This window comes from Solea senegalensis, linkage group LG7 (genome assembly GCF_019176455.1).
Source record: "Solea senegalensis isolate Sse05_10M linkage group LG7, IFAPA_SoseM_1, whole genome shotgun sequence".
Taxonomy (NCBI): Eukaryota; Metazoa; Chordata; class Actinopteri; order Pleuronectiformes; family Soleidae; genus Solea; species Solea senegalensis.
The window spans coordinates 13,002,451-13,019,191 of NC_058027.1; the positions used below are offsets into that span (position 1 = coordinate 13,002,451).

The 16,741-nt window shown below is 40.2% G+C and overlaps 1 long non-coding RNA gene across 1 annotated transcript in view; it reads left to right on the forward strand.

The window, feature by feature from the left end:
• LOC122772065 overlaps positions 1 to 7,551 on the forward strand; it is a 155,735-nt gene extending 148,184 nt beyond the window's left edge. The window contains exons 3-4 of the long non-coding RNA XR_006360734.1: positions 2,237 to 2,436; positions 6,056 to 7,551. This is a non-coding gene — a long non-coding RNA (uncharacterized LOC122772065). The remainder of the gene's footprint in view (positions 1 to 2,236; positions 2,437 to 6,055) is intronic.
• Positions 7,552 to 16,741: the final 9,190 nt, after the last annotated feature.

Genomic DNA, 16,741 nt, shown 5'->3' on the forward strand with positions numbered 1-16,741 from the left:
ATGTTAGATGGTCATAAGCTCATAAGTAAAACTGGTCGACCCTTAATGGAAACAAACAAAAGTCAAAACTTAAAGGCCGTCACTGTCAACACAACATCATTGATTAAAGATGACAAGTTTTCGTATGTTCAATATACAAGACATTTCTGTTACATTGTGCTGTATGAAAACACTGTATGAAGTGTAAGTGAATAGTTATTTGTCTGTATGTCTATGTATATGAGAATGATAATATTGGTGTATCTTAGCTCCTTCCTCCAGCACTTACAGTCACTCCTGGGAAAATATCCAACGCATGCTGACTCGTTTGTTTAAGAAAACTTTCCTATATTACCTCAGACTCAAAGTCCAGTCCAGAATCTCAAACCAGCTTGTCCTTGTCCTCAGGATGGGAATGATGCAACATGCTGTTAAGAAAACTACAGTTGACTTTTGCCTTCCCAAGCAGTCGACCCAATTTCCCCCAAAATTTGGTCCATTCAATCCCATGACAGGGTGTTTTACCAGCATTCTCCACAAGCTCCAGCCTTAACACACGTATAGTCTATTCATAGCAGCTGAAAATGTTCCATCAGGTGTGGTATTATGAGAAATATACTGTAAGTGCAACAACATCTGACAGACTCTGTAATGCCACGCCATTCTGCTTGTTTCATGGAGTTGTTCACCTCGTTTTCACTCATCCATCCATCGTCTACTGGTTTATCCTCTTCATGGGGGGGGCACAGGTCAATGAAGTCAATCTCAGCGAACACTGGGTGAAAGGCAGGGTAGCACCGTCAGGGGACAACAGCAGATCACTGCTACATCCCTCTGTGCACAGACGCCGCTAAATGATATAATTAGTTGCTAAACACTCACAAACACTGACTATAGACCATCTTTGCAGCTTTAGCTGACATGTTATCGGAAGTAAATGTGCTGGCTTAGTGAAAATCAGGAAGTGACCATGTGTAACCAGTGAGCATCATCTGGGGATAGTACTTTCTGATGTTTTTTTTTCTGTTTACATGTTGCCATGGTAGCTATCGGACATTCAAGCACCAGCTGCAGTGCATACAGCTGTATTCAATCGATTAGGCTGAGAAACATGAGGATAAAGACCAGGAAATAGCAGCTCGTTGGTATATGTTAATTTGCTCTGTGTTAATTCTAATACCCATGAATAGACATGAATCCCCTTTCCTTTCCTGTGTCTGACCTCAGTATGGACATGCAGCATAAACAGTAACCACAGTATTTGTAAGCCTTTATTGTTTCATTGATTTCTTTGTTGAATGCTTTAATTTTAACATTAACTTTGTTGTAGATTTCTGTCGTGTCGCAGGGCTACGGGGTTGTGTGCATGCCTGTGTATGTGCCATACTGCAGAGGTGGAAAGTAAAGAATTGAATAGGTTTTGTGTACTTAGGTATGGTGGTTTTTTTTGAAGTACTTTACTTTGCTACATTTTAAATCACATCCGTAACAAAGTAAAAAAAAAAAATGTTGGCCTGAATTTAAACAAATAAATAAATTCACACACGGGCATCTTTGGCAGTGAATGATGAGGACCGGTGTATGATGAGGACAGGTGAATGATGAAGACAGGTGAATTGGCGTTAATTAAGGTCCGTGAGTGAGTGAAGAGTGAGAAAGTTAAAGCATGTGTGACCTTTGACCCATTTTGACTGATACATTATGTGTTTACATATTTTATTTTGTCAGCTCTAGAATTTGTAATTCATGTGAGATTGTGTGTCCCCCAAACTTGTTTAAACAAGCTAGATTTTTGCTTTAACTTGAGTACAGTTTTTGACCAATACTTTTACTTGTACTTAAGTTAATTGTATCACAATAGTGGTACTTTTACTTGAGTAGAATATTTCAGTTCTCTTTCCACCTCTGCCAAACTGCAGATTGCAGTATGAGGTGTTTGCCACAGGCATGCATATAGCATGGCACAGTAAAATGCATGTTTATGTGTGGTGCTAACATTTCCAGGAGTCTGCCATTGCTGTTTTGCCATTTATTTTAATATTATTATTTTCTTTATTTAGCTGGGTGTGTGTTACTTTGCCTGATTTTGTAGTATTGTGTCCTTAAGTTGTTAACAGCAACATGCTTGATTGGGCAATGATTGGCTGTGTGTGGTTGATTTTTGCTAAGCTTGGCTCCTGGGTGCAGGCTGTTCAGTTAGATTGTGTACTAGGCCAGACTGTTGACGCTTCATGTCTCCCTCTTTTTCCTCCAACAGAAGCAGTGACCATGGTGCCGGTGTATTGGAGGCTTTGGGTTGTTCCTTTCCACATACATGAGAGGGACAAGGCATAAGGTTAACGAGCACATTCACAGTGGTTTTACTTTGCTGTGGATGTCTGTGTTTTCTTCCTGTTTTAGATATTGGAGCACTTGGAGTGGTTCCTGTGGTGAACTCATCTTCCCCCATTGTACCAGGTGACCACGCTCATTGACCTGTGCTACCTTGTTCATCTCTGCTTGATTTGCTAGGACAGTCAGTCTCCTGCTTTTACTCCTTTTCCAGCCTTTCCCATGCCAGTGGCTGATGTGTTTTAACCTTTTTATATTGTTTGTAATAAAGATGTGTTTTTGTTCATTTCTTTTTGACAAATTAGTCTATTTAATAAACATTGCCCAGGGTTAGGGTTACCTCACCTGCACATAGTCAATTGGGTGGCATTAGTTTGTCATCTTTAAATAGTTTCCCATATAAGGTTTGCTTAACAGTGGCATAGGCTACACAATTTAAGTTGAGCGTGAAATGACTAAAAGTGTTGGAAAATAAAGTTCATATATTTGTATGAATACATCAGAGCAGCAATACGATGGTGAGGAAGTGACATAACACATCCGTGTCTCACCCCACATTGATGGATGAGTCCAGGCATCCCAAAGCGAGTCAAAGCGTTCCACAACATTGACAGAGAGAGACAGAGGCGGGCGTTTTTTTGTGGGAGAGAGGAAGAGTGACTGCAAGAGAAAGAGAAGAATGAGTTTGGCGCGTGTGTGTGAATAAGAGACAGAAGGTGTGCGTGATCATGCATGTGTGTCCGTGCAGCCATGTTTGTGTGTGTGCGTGTATGGCTAATGTCCAGCGAAGTAGAGCGGAGGGTGACAGTGATGGAGAGGTTCAAGGGAGGAGGTGAGGGGGAGATGAGTGGGGAGAGAAGAGTGGTGAGGAGGACAACTTAGTGCACTCAGTGGTTGATGACTTGGGGAAAAAACGGGAGAAGAGACAGACATCATCAGACAGCAGAGAGCGAGAGAGGGGTCGCAACTGGAGGGAAAGGAAGGAAGATTCCATTACGAGAGTGAAGGAGCTGGTTGCCTTCTGCGTCCTTGAGGAACGCTTCAGAGCAGAAGTAGAGTCACAAGCTCACAGCCTGGAAAATGTGAGTCCTGCTAGAAATAAATTAGATTTCAAAGAGCTTGATCCAGTGCATCAATTGGTGTGGACAGCAGGTGGACACGTTGCAGAAAAGCTCTTCTGGTCAACAAAGGGCACTCGTGTTATTACACTTGGAAATGTTGAAATCAATTTTTTTTGCCAAAATCTGACTCAAATGTTGTTGTTTTGTATGCTGCACTCACACATATGTGTTATTTTAATGCTTGCCAGAAAACAGGCCTGGCGTTTGGTGGCTATCAGAAGTTAGCAGGGTAATGTCTGTCATGGTCGACGATGTAGCAGGAGTTGTAGCTAACATTGCTAAACAGATGAGCAATGTTCGACCTCAGAATTGAGCCGTGCAGTGTTTGAGCAAAATGCCTAAATGTGATTTTATTGACTTATTTATTCACTCAAGCTGCTGCTTAAAAAGTTGAACTTTTCTCAGCTTCTGCAAAGCAATGGACCCACAATGCAGTTCAGTTCAATTCAATTCAATTACATTTTATTTGTATAGCACCGAATCACAAAATACATTATGTTAAGGCACTAAGTTCAGCAATGTTTCACACTGCTCAATTCAAAACAAATGAGAAGTGTTTCAGTTGAACAGAGAAGAAGAGATTAAATGATGAAATAAAACTTAATCAAGAGGAAGAAGTGTTCTTTTTTTATTTAAAGGCAACAATGGGCAGATTTTTTTAATACTTTTTTTTTTAAATATAGAGATATAATAGAGATTGTAACAGTATTTCCAGCTGCCAACATTAACATGAGAGACTTCTGAAAAGCTTGGCATCTTATTTTTAAATGTTAATGACACTGTCTTTTAAATTATTAATCCCCTTAGAACTGAACTGGGCGTTTATCTTGTCACTGGAGGCTGAGAGGTTACTGCTCTCACTTGGACTTGGACCCTGTTCATTTTCTCCAAGTTCCTGCTGTTAACTTACTGTTTGTATTCCGAGAAGTCCCCAACAAACTTGTGCACAGCACAGATGGGAGCTTTGTGTTGCTTTGTTGCTTTAGGATTCTAATCCAGACATGTGTCTGTGCCCCAGTTGTGACATCACCCAGAGACACAGAACCAGTAGACATTTGTTGTATCAACAAAGTCAACACCTGGCTGTTTAGTTAAATTAATAATTAACTCCTAAGAAGAAAGGCCTTGGGATTCAAATAAATAACTTTCTTATTATAAACCACAAGTGACAAGGTCCTGTCCCTAATGTAGTCCACTTAAAGGTCCAGTTTGTACATTTTGGGTGAAAATATTTTCATTGGCAGAAATTGAAGGTAAAATAATTATTTTTCTTTACAAGTGTATTATCACCTGATCGTGTGAATTATTGTTGTATATAAGGAGACCAATCAACCCTATAGAGGCCACCATTTTGCACCACAATGTTTTCACAATAATTGTTTGGAGTTTTAATGCTAACAGTGAGGGAGCTGCGACATGCAACTGCACCAATAAATGTTAAATAAAAGTTTTACACACTGTACCTTTAAGCTTTTGTGTTATCAGCATAATGTCAGAGCATCACTGTAATACAGAATGATGAACACACAGCATTCCTCAGCCTCCCTCAGTCCCTCATAAGAAGAACAATTAACAATGTATTACATATGTTAGGCTTTTATTTATGACTAACAAGCAGTTAACAAATCATGATTTCCTCCATGACTGAGTGTAATGTCGGCTCTCAGTGGAAATTCCGATGAGTTACAGCAACTTGACAGCTGTATTTCATAACCGCCCAGCCACGCAAGGCATAATAATGCTGATTTAAGTCCCTGTCTGAACCAGCCAGCAGGCACACTGCAGCACTGTATCACTTTATCACGCCCAGTATCCATCTCCCACAACAAAACAAGCTGCAGAATAAGCACAATAAAAGTTAAGTGGTGCTAAAGTTAAAGAGATGTTGATTTGTTGCCTGGTTGGCAGTTGGTGTCAAGGGAAGTAATAATGAATGAAAACAATAGGAATGAGAGGGTTTGGGGAGATGCAGGGAGAGAAACGAGGAATAAATAAAGTTTTTTTTTTTAAAGTACAGTGGAACACAAAGACAAAATAGAAAAAGGAAAGTAAAAATGGGAAGACAGACGGCGGTGAATGAAAGAAGCAAGCAGAGAATGCAAATGAGGGGGGAGAGTATCAAGGAAATGATTGCTGCTATTACAATTATCATTAGCATGTGTTGTTGGCAATAAGTTGTCTCATTATGGTGGATCCTATCATCATGCTAATTGTGGAGGATGCCGTGTTTTAGCATGCAGGGGGCTCTCTGCTACGAGAGGGAGGGTTCACTACATGAACACTTGTGGTGAGCTTGATTAAATGAATCAGATAACACCATCATTCCTCATGTAAAAGTGAATTATTTGTTTGTTTTTTTTATTTATGCACTTCAGCATAATAATTGTGTCCACCTATATTTATTGGAACATGTAAAACTGAGCATAGATCAACTCATGTATGGCTTATGGGTTTTTCCAATTTGCCAATATGAGGTTGTTTTTGTTTATTTGCTCGCCTTAAAGAAAACTATAAATTATAAATTATGTTTGGTCCTTTTTCAAGGACTCTCTCCCCTTTGCTTTGAAGGCTGCGCTTTACTTGACTGCAATTTATTGTATTTTCTATCTTGTTTTTCAAAACAGGGAAACACCATGGCGGTTACAAATCGTGCATTCACAAGGCATCTCAAGACATCATCTGTAGGTCGCCTGCAAATGCACTGCACCTGCTGCCTAGAAATAAAAATCATGCCGCTTCTTTGGAACCCACGGCAGCTGTGCGTGCCTATGCAGGGAAAGAGTGGTTCATCAGCTTGAGGATGGATTGCCATGAAGCATTTCTGGTCCCCAGAGGAGACACTCTGCTGCCTTTAGAGACTCTCTTCACCCACAGTCACCTGAGGTTGATTTGAGTTAGTGCATCCATTGGGGTCACATATTAAAATGACTCTAATGTTTGGGTGCATCTTATCTTCAGCATTGCCTTCTCCCAGCATCTCTCAAAGGAAGAGGTGAGAATTGTATTAAGCTTTTTACAATGAAGATTATAATTCATTATTATTACATCATTTCCCCCCATACTGTTATATCCAAAGTGTGTATAATCATGATCAACCTGATTCTGAGTGTATTCTTCAGCCATTAATTACACCAGGACTCTAGACTCAAACATTGCAAACATACACTGACTGAAAAAGGCTGAATGTCTGTAAATAAATGTGAGTTAACACTGTTGACCTGTCAAGTATCAGCTGCACTGTACATGTTCTGCTGAGAAAAGGAAAAAGCACAGTGCTTTTCAGAAACACTCTGTCCCTGCACCTGATGCATTCTCTTCTATGCACACTGCAAACCCGTTGAAGGCAGCAGCTTCAGTGAGAGGAGAGTTTCTGGCCTAAAGCTGACACCTCATACATGGAGTGCACTTGCAAATTGTAGGATTTACTCACTGCCCTGTTTAGCAGTGTGCAGGAGTTGTTTGTAAACTTACTAATTTACACATTCCGGGTTCAGGGCCTGAAAGTTCATCAAGTAATTCGCCAAGAGCGGAAGCAAAATGGTTGAATTTTGCAGAAGAAGATACAGCAAGTGCTGATGCAACTCTCACAAGACGAGCCCTACATCTTACATCTTGATACGACTTGCTTCTTTAGCCCCTGGCTTTGGCTGAAAGTTGTTCATAGTCATAAATATTAATCAGACAAATGTAGACCAAAGTAATTAAACATACCATTTCTTATGCGGTGGTGTTGAACTTAAATTACTGGAGTCGTAGTATGTTTTCATACTGTACCTTTTACCCTTTGCCCAAGTTGCAAGAGCCAAACAAATGCATGCACAACCATCTCACACAGAGACATCTCACTATGAGGAAAGAATTGTCTCCGTAGAAAACCAAAACACGTGAGAGACTCATTTAACTGACTTTATTGAGATCAGAGACAGTGTGTACTTTTCCCTTGTAAGTGCAACTCTTCAGTCTGTGTGCTGAGGTTAAGGAAAGCTGCCAGTCATAGTGTTTCATATCTTGTGTTGAGACGCATGATCTTCTCCTTTAACCCTCAGCAAGACAGGAAATGTAAAACTATTCTACAAACTACCCCTTTAATATTTTAACTCTATTTGATTTGTATGTTTTTTTTCTTTCTACCATATTCACAATAATGTGACATAAAATGCAGTATAAATATAGTCCATAATATATATACATTGTAATTGTATTAATTTCCATAATGTATCTTTTATTTTTTTTTAATGTTTTATGAGGAACAATTTGTTTAATTTGTCTTTTGTGTCGTATTCTGACACACACAGGTTTGCGCAGCTATTCTTATTCTTATTATTGTACAGCCTAAAGAAAGCATTAAACCTAACCTTAACCATAACGATAACAATTCAAACCTTAGTGCTAAACTTAAGCAGTTAAGTTAAGCATCAGAAATAAGGTTCTGCCTCACAAGGACCAGGGTTTGGTGCAAATGAGGACTACTGGTCCAGACGTGGTCGGTGTGTATGACCAGAAAACGTTCTGAAGAGGTAACAAATACAAGTACACACACACAAACACCACCACCCTCTACTCACGGAACCTATCAATCTTTTCTACCCAGAGTTTTGACTCCCAGACTGCCTATCCTGATGCAAGCTATCAATCAAGATAATGACACTCTGAATTATAGTTCAAGGAGGGATGTCAGTTTCAAAGCCAGACAGGAGGAGTCCAATCTTTTTATTAAATATCCACTGAAATTTAGCAACATTCTTTGGGGTTTTGCATCATGCTTCACACACTGGATGTCGCTTTTTGTTGTCAGTCACCCACATAACAGATTTTATTTGTTATACACAACAATCACAGGTCATTCTGTAATCTCAGCAATTATCTTTGTGAGTGAAAAAAAAGCATTTTACTCTCACTTAAGTATTAACCTTTTGCTTTTTTTCTCTGTTACCTGAAGTGAGCATTTTATTTAAAACTCATAACTGTTGTCCAGGTCCAGGTGAGTATGGGCAGCTGTTATAGGTACACCTGCTCAACTGCCTGTTAAGGTAATCACCAGCATTAAAATGGTTGTCGGTAGAGCACAAATACCCAAACTGAGCCCCATCAACAGTGGAAGCTATCTTTTTCCTCCAAAACAATTCAAAATAACTCATGCCGTGTGTGGGGGTGGGGTTTTACAGCTGCTTAATCCTGGATGTAACGATAAAGTGTTTTTGTTTGCTACAGCCAAAAATAAAGGCTGCAACCACTGTGACAGTCAGACTACACTTCCACTTACTCCTTGTCAGGCTTGGACAGGAAAACGCAGCTCTCTCGTTGTCGATTCCATAATGTATGGCTACAGGTAAATGTACAAATAGTGTGTGGATGCAAGGGTTACATCCACCTTTTCCTGAAGAAAAGTGAAAAACAAAATTAAAAGAAACTGGGCAACAAGGTTCCACATAGTGTCCTGTAGTGCAATTAAAACATCTGATTACAACCAGCATGGCTATGCTGATGAGAGAACCGCAAAAGCAGTCACTCGCGAATCTCTATCACACTGTGACACATTCAATATACATAGACACAAAAAACAATGAAATGAACAATTTTGTATGAACACATCCATAGTTAGACCAAAGACCAAAAAAAACACATTAGAGGCACACACACACACACAATCTGGTTTCTGTGGCTTCATTAAACTGTAACCAGTGGCGTGCACAGACATTTTGAAGGGCAGGGGCGAAAATTAAAAGGACACCGTGCACTGGCGGAGCAAGCACCATTAACACAAGCCCAGAATATGGAACTGCACGCAAAGAATGCATTGGGTGCGCGTAGACAGCGCATACGTAAACTGAATTTCTGCCGCACCGGTATGTGGAGTATTAAGCCCCGCTCACCAAGCAGAAAAAAACATTTGGACAACAGAAGAAGTAGTCGACAAGGATAGTCATCCAAGCCTCGACCTGGCGACCCTCGAACCAACTGACACCCGAATCTGCCCGACTGACCTTTCATCTGTGAGCCGCTCGAACCAGACATGTACAAGGGACCTGTAGCACAGGTCTCTTCTTCTTTGGTAGGGATGCGTCCTATTCCCTGCGTCCAGACATGTACTACCACCCGATGGTGAGGTGGGATACTACAGGACCCTGATGTGCGACTATACTGACACGATGTGATCGCTATCCGTCATCATATTCATCCCCCTTTACCTCACCTCCCCTCTCTGCATGCTGCCATATCAACAATAACAATACTAGCTTTGCTCGGAGCCACCAAGTGCCTCCACTCCGCTCATGTAGTTGCTCATGCGGAGATAAATCGCATTTACACTTGTATTCAATTCAAGCATGGCGGATAACAATCCGTCCTCGGTTGTATTTACACCTGCACTTCCAAGTGGTCAGGTCTTATTCGATTGTAATCTGATAACAGAAAACACATTTTAATGCCAGGTGTGGCCGTATATCATTTCCCACATTCTCACACACACACCTATCTACCTGTCTACCTGTACAGGGACATCCTTTACAGGACAGCCTCACTTTCTATCACCTAGACGGGCATTTTCTATACAGCACTGAATATCATTTCCTCTAAGGACACCCTATGGGACACCGTCATGTAGGGGGAGTAGAGAACTTCATAACTGCACCCTTTTTGATTGGAAGGAAACAAAGTTCCAAGAGAATCTTATAGAGCACTAGAAAGGTACACCTTTAGAAACAGTCAATATTTAGCTTGAGAGGCCACGAATAAATGGCAACACGTAAGGCATTTCTGTTTTTACCACTTGAGAGGGTACAACCCTAACCATAACCATATCCTAACCTTAAAATGTAATAATTTATGCAATGGGACTTGCTTTGTGTCCCCATAAGGAAGACAAGTCCCTATAATGTGACTATGTAAACAGGTTTGGGTCCCCACAACATGAACAATAACTGGAACATGCACAGAGACAGACAGAGAGAGAGAGAGATCACTGGCCTGGAAGGAAGAATTATATTATCTATAACTAGCATTGTTCAGCAAGTGAGCTTCTTAGCAGTAATATTTGCTGAACACACACACTCACACACATATGCAAGCACACTCTCCTTTTAATGTCTTCATAAAAGCTATGAAGACATCTATGAATGAGTGCAGCAAATCTGCCATAAACACAATACTTGCATCAGAAAATAAGGTCTATGCACAGAGTATCGGTTCTTCACTTACTTTGACAATGATCTGCCTTTGTGTGTTCTGTCATTTCATCACATAAAGTCAGAGTTACATCTCCTCCGGGTCAGAAGTCTGTGTCCTTCCTCTCTATTGAATACGTGAGTGTGGATAATGAAAAACTTGTTGTGTGTGTGACTATAGGTTTCGAGGGCCCTGTGGTGATGCCCTCATATCACCACGCTGCCCTAATGAAAGCTAGGGAGTAATTGTGGGACTCACCCTACCTTCCATTTCCAATTTTCTTCTCCAGTCCAGCAGCAATCAAGCAAATCTCAGGTGGGCAGTGGTTGGGTGGGCGTCTGTAAATATGGCACCTCTTCTAATTAAGTTTTCAGGTCCCCCTGACTTAACTGGCTCAGGCTGCACTGTGCCACCAGTAATAATTATAGCTAAGTCCTCCTCTTCTATTGATGTGTTTTATTCCAGATTTAATTACCTATATTAATGACAGACAACATGCAGATTATAATCTTAAGGAGGAGCAGATCTGTAGGTTATCTTGCCTATTTGTTTTTAGCTCCGCTGAAATTGCATTGTGCGTTTGGAAGCATCTAACCGAACGTGATAATAATGAATTGTGAGATATTTCCACAAGACCAAGCATCTTAGCTGTGAACCTATATATCACAATAAGAGCAGGAAATAAGAAAATTGCTAAAGCTGCGGATGTTGTGCAAGTGGGATTGTGATGCTGGTGAGAGCTGGCTCAGTAACCTTTTACAATCATTTACTTTTATTACCTTAATAAACACAAACGCAACAACATCTACAAACAAGTCAACAATACAGTACCTGCAGAACAACAGATAAGCCATAGCACTGGACTATGGGGAATATGGTTTGGGTTTGAAGAGACCGTGAAGCTTATAATGTTCCGATACCTCTCTTCCTGACCACACAGCTCTCACGCAGGCAAATATCAGATTCTTTTCTTTTGTGTTGTCTTTGTGGTGCTACTAACGACCAACTAACGGCAATTGCAAGAAACAAGATGAGCAAAGAGAAAAGCAACAGGGAAACTAAGTGTGACCCTCACGCGGCACTTGTCAGGCAGATGTGAGGAGTTATTTGGAGGTAGCAGTCTGCCAAACCCTGTTAATTATTCCCTACATCTTAACTTCGCCTTTTTCTCCTGTCACGCTGGCTGAGAAAAAGGCTGCGTGATAGAAAAATACATCGTTTTCCACAACATTATTGATATGTGAGGTATTTTATAGACCATTTAGCTATGCTTATATTATATGATCTATATCTATATCAAGATAGAAAATACTGTGTCTTGGTCTCTTGCAAGATAAGAAACATGTGCATGCTTTGCCGACAAGTGCAAATTTAATAAATTGTGTTTAAAGAATTAGTGCATACTGTAAACATCATCCATGTTGCTTTATCAGGACAGATATTTATTTAAGAAAAAGCAACAGTGGTATCATGCAACTGTGTGGATGACCTGAACAATAACTGTACCTCTTTCATACATGCTTGACCTACAAATGTATAAAATCAAAACCCTTTAGGGATGGAAAAGAGAAGAGGGAGGAAGAAGACAGCCAACTGTAGTTTGCAGTCTCTTGTCATTATGTCGCCCAGAGTGACCGGAGGGATGTGTGACAGAGAATGAAAAAGAATAGTCCTTCCCCCCAGAGAGGTGAGAGACAGAATCAGCATGAAATACATCATGGAATACATTTGTGCAAACATGTAAGACACACCGCCTGTATAGGTCAGCCAGTGTTCATGTTTTTACATTTATTCGCATACAGTGCAAATTGAAATGCATATTTCAATTGTTTTATAAAAGTCCAAGACTGCGAAGATTGTCAGGCCGTAGACTATACTCTCCTACATGTGTGTACACAGTATTCAGTAGTATGTGGATTCATTCATTCATTCATTCATTGTGTACCACTTTATCCTCCACATGAGGGTCGCAGGGCTGCTGGTGCCAATCCCAGCTGACATAGAACAAGTCGCCAGTCCATCACAGGGCAAACATATAGAGATGAACAATCAATCATTCACTCACACACTCACATCTGCAGGCAATTTAGAATGTTCAACATGCAAACTGCACACAGAAAGTCCCGGACCAGGACACAAACCAGCTTTACAAGCTGAAATCACCATACTCCCATGTTAATTCTGCGGCGAGACCAGAATCAGGCCAAACCCAGGATGAGCTGATGGCTTATTAATGCACAGGGACCTGGTATATACCCGACACATTTAGATTAGAGCATTTAGCTTTTTGCCCCATTATGGGCAATATTAAGTCGAAGGGTGCGGGACCCATTTCCAAAGAACTGGCCTGTAATGAGAGATCAGAGGCAAGGTTTTATCATAGGCAATAAAACATGAGAACTGTGTGTCTGTTAATAAGACCCCAAGAGGATTGTGGAGGGGGAGCGAAAGGCGTGGGATCCTTGGATCAAAGAAATGTCTGCCTGGAGTGGAGAGGAGTGGAGAGGAGAGGAGAGGAGAGGAGAGGAGGTACAAAAAGGGAGACAATCATGCAAATCAAATTATGGATAATAAAAAAAAACCTAATTGTTTCATTACAGTTAAAACAATTTGAAAATTGTAGGTTTTACTTGCTTTATACAGGGTAGCGTTTACCCATTTCCAAGGTCAGAAATTGCTAACATGACTTTGGAGCAGCTGCACTTCATATGAAAGGAGCTCTTTCCAAATTCATTTTGATTGGCCTCACTTTATGCAAGACCTGAAAAGATTTCCCCATGGGCAACTGTATGTTTTATTAATACTGGAAACATTTTAAATGTGCAATTCTTATAAGCAGACATGTCAATCATGGTTCAGTATGTTTTCAAAATGAAAATATATATATATCAGTGATGTTTTTATCTTTAAGCTATACTGTTTTTTTAATATTAACACATACTTCAGGTTCAGTTGTGCTACACATAATACTGACGTGCACATCTCTCAGATGATTGATTTTCCCTGCTTCAATTAGCCTGGCGAATTTTAAATTGCAGATCTCTAAATTTCTTCAGCAGTAACTAATTCGTACTGTCATAGAGGTTGATAATTCAAACGTGGTAAAATCAACTCAGACTCTCTCATACATTATGAGGTCGTGCAGTTCGGTTTGATTTTCATCTGCAGCCTCAACTCTCTGCTCTCATTGTAAGGCGTAGGTTAGCACAGTATATATTAAATGCACAGCATGACCAGTGAAATGTACATATAATTTTAATTAACTAAGTGTAAATTACTAGCCGAATGCACTGCAATGGTTTATGATTTCTCTCGCTAGCATATCCGAGATAAGATTGTCCTTTACAGTGAAATTTACAGTGTTAGAGCAGCAAAAACAGTCAAAAAGTAAAAATAAATAATAAAAAAGGATTAATGATGAATGATTAAAAAGCATAGCCCATTTAGCACTGTGTGCTGCCACTTTGATGTCTTGATTTCCTTTTCCTTGATGTCCTTCCTTGCTCTGACTCTGATGCATGCTTTTGTACAATAAACAAACTAAAATAAAACAGTCTGCCACCCACCGCCGAATCATACAACAAACGATAATGTGAGCTTAAGAATTAGAAGTCTGCATGTCCACACACGTAATTAAAATTATGAGACTCAACTTTAACCACAGCTGTCAGCTTAGAAAAGTCTGTGTGATGAATCAGTAACTGTATCGCCCATCAGTCAGAATCATTAACGTGACGCTGGTGTAAAGATCGCACATATAAACTGTGTTTTCTGTATGAAACGTTCGACTATTTAAAGCTGTACAGTAGTGTGTAACTTTAATAGAAATGAATGTACATTATCAGCTCCACACTGTGACTCTCTCTCCGAGTAGAGCAGTGCTGTGTTTTCATGCTCTGCACACAGGGGCTGATGCATTCTGCATGTTTCACAACTGATGGACGGCAGAAGCACAACAGTGCAACAAAAGTAAGACCGATGCAAATGAAATCGAATATGTACTGTTGTATTTACATGTCATTACTAAATATTCGCTAGAACTCAATCGACTATATGAATAGTCCATTCAGAATCATCTGTTTATCACGTGTGACGTGATTTTCTTCTCACAGTCCCGTCGCAGCACGGCGCATTAAAGCCAGTCGAACCTCAGCTTCAGAACAGAATAGGCTTGTTTCACTACCGTGAGGTGGTAATGGTGCTGTCACTTCAAGGGAAGCTCAGCATCTGTGGGAGTCAACATAAGATACAAGAGACCGGAGCCTTTTCTGTCTCAGTCCCATGCAGAGTTTGCGAGTGAAGTGTTGGTCGTGTGTTGTTTGCTATGTGGCGATGTCGCCCATTTCTGTTACATACTGTAATATACAATATAAATAAAAACATTATTATAGCATTTCCTTAGTTCCGTTTTACATAATTATCGCATTTCATTCTTTCAGTTCTATTGTTCATTCATTTTTATCAATGTATAAATAACTGGGCCTGAAATGAGCTTCCCCTGTTTCAAAGACCAGCAGCTGCCACTGTTTTACAGTATTCTACATTCTTATGAAATGTTTACTGAAAGCTGCAGTAGGCAGGAAGGCTGGTCCACGTGTTATTAAATTCACATTCTGGGATTACAGCTCTCGGTCCTGAGCTCCTTTCATTAGATGAGCGTGGACAGACACACTCATAATATGCAAAAGATAATCCAAGGCAATCTCTCAAACTCTCTAATGATGGCAGGTTCTTTTATTGCATTCATTGTCTGACTTTCCTATTTTTAGGAGTAGGAAGCTTTTGCTCGAGAGGGACCTGTGACCCATGTTTCTGGCAGATGCTAATTTTCAAAACTTGTCCCTATAAGGGGCTTTGATGACAGGAATTGACGGAGGTAGATGGTGATAATAAAAATAAGGTATAAAACATCAAATAAGAAACTAATTCAAAACATTACATCCAAGGATGTACACAGTTTTGTTGCTGAATCAACCAGGATTTGGTAGCGCTCTAAAAAAAAGATTGTGCTCCTTTTACAGAAAAGGCTGCTGAGCATTTAGTTGTGAGGCTGTAAACGGAGCCCATAGGAAGTGCAGAAGTGTTTTCTCTCTCAGGTCACTTGATTTAAATAATGTTAATGGGTTATTTAAAAAAAGTATTAGTTAAGCCCCCCTCTAAAACTCCTGCCTACCATACCATAGGGTATTCCAGTCCGATCCAAAGTAATCAATAAGTCATACATTTTTTTTGTTATGTGTTTCCGTTTTCCAGCTAAACTGTATAGATAAACAGAGACTGCATACTTAGGAAGGCTGTTTTGCAAAAGTTGGCCGTATCTTCATGAATCATTTATTTTGTCCACACAAAAAAGCTGCAGTCATGTATTTTAATATCGCCACATATACTGCATGTTCTCATGAAGTATCTATGTGCTTTCAGAAACAAGCAAACAAAATAATAGCAATACAAATCAGCCAAGAAGTTGCACTCTGATTTTTTTTCTCATAATTGCTTTTCTGCATGCATTTCCTGTCAGAGGAAATTTAAAATTCATTAACAGGGCTGACTCCTCTGCCCACGTCAGGCTGGGAGGCAAACTCTGCGCTCTTCTCTATCCTGTGTGTCCTTAATGAAGCAGGATTGATAGCATGCCAGCGGAAACACAGCTCACCTCATCAGCCACCAGCCGAGGGAGGGATGCTCACCAATAAATAGTTCAGTAAACACACAATTAAGGGCCCACATATCACAGCTCCGTTATTACATCCTACCAATTAAGCATCAGGGGCAACCTCCACATTTGTATCGCTTTACGGCTGAAATCAGTAATGATGTGCTGAATCTCAGCTGCAGACTCAATAACCAGTGAGAGGGTGAAAGTGGGTGGTGGTCCTGGCGGAGTGTCTGTCCACTTTATGTGCAGGGAAATCATGAGGTGAGGACTCCAAGCTGTTGTTTGTCATGAGATTTTCAGTAAAAAAACAAAAAGTTACCATAGGGGAAAAACGTATGATTGATTTCTGTTCTGATTATCTCAAGAGTCATTTTTAATTCCATACAGCCATGAGCTAACAAACCTTTATAATTCATGCTTTGCTCTCTAGGCAAACAAACACAAACACAGCAGCACACTCATCTGCTCTGACATTCACTGTAATATTGAT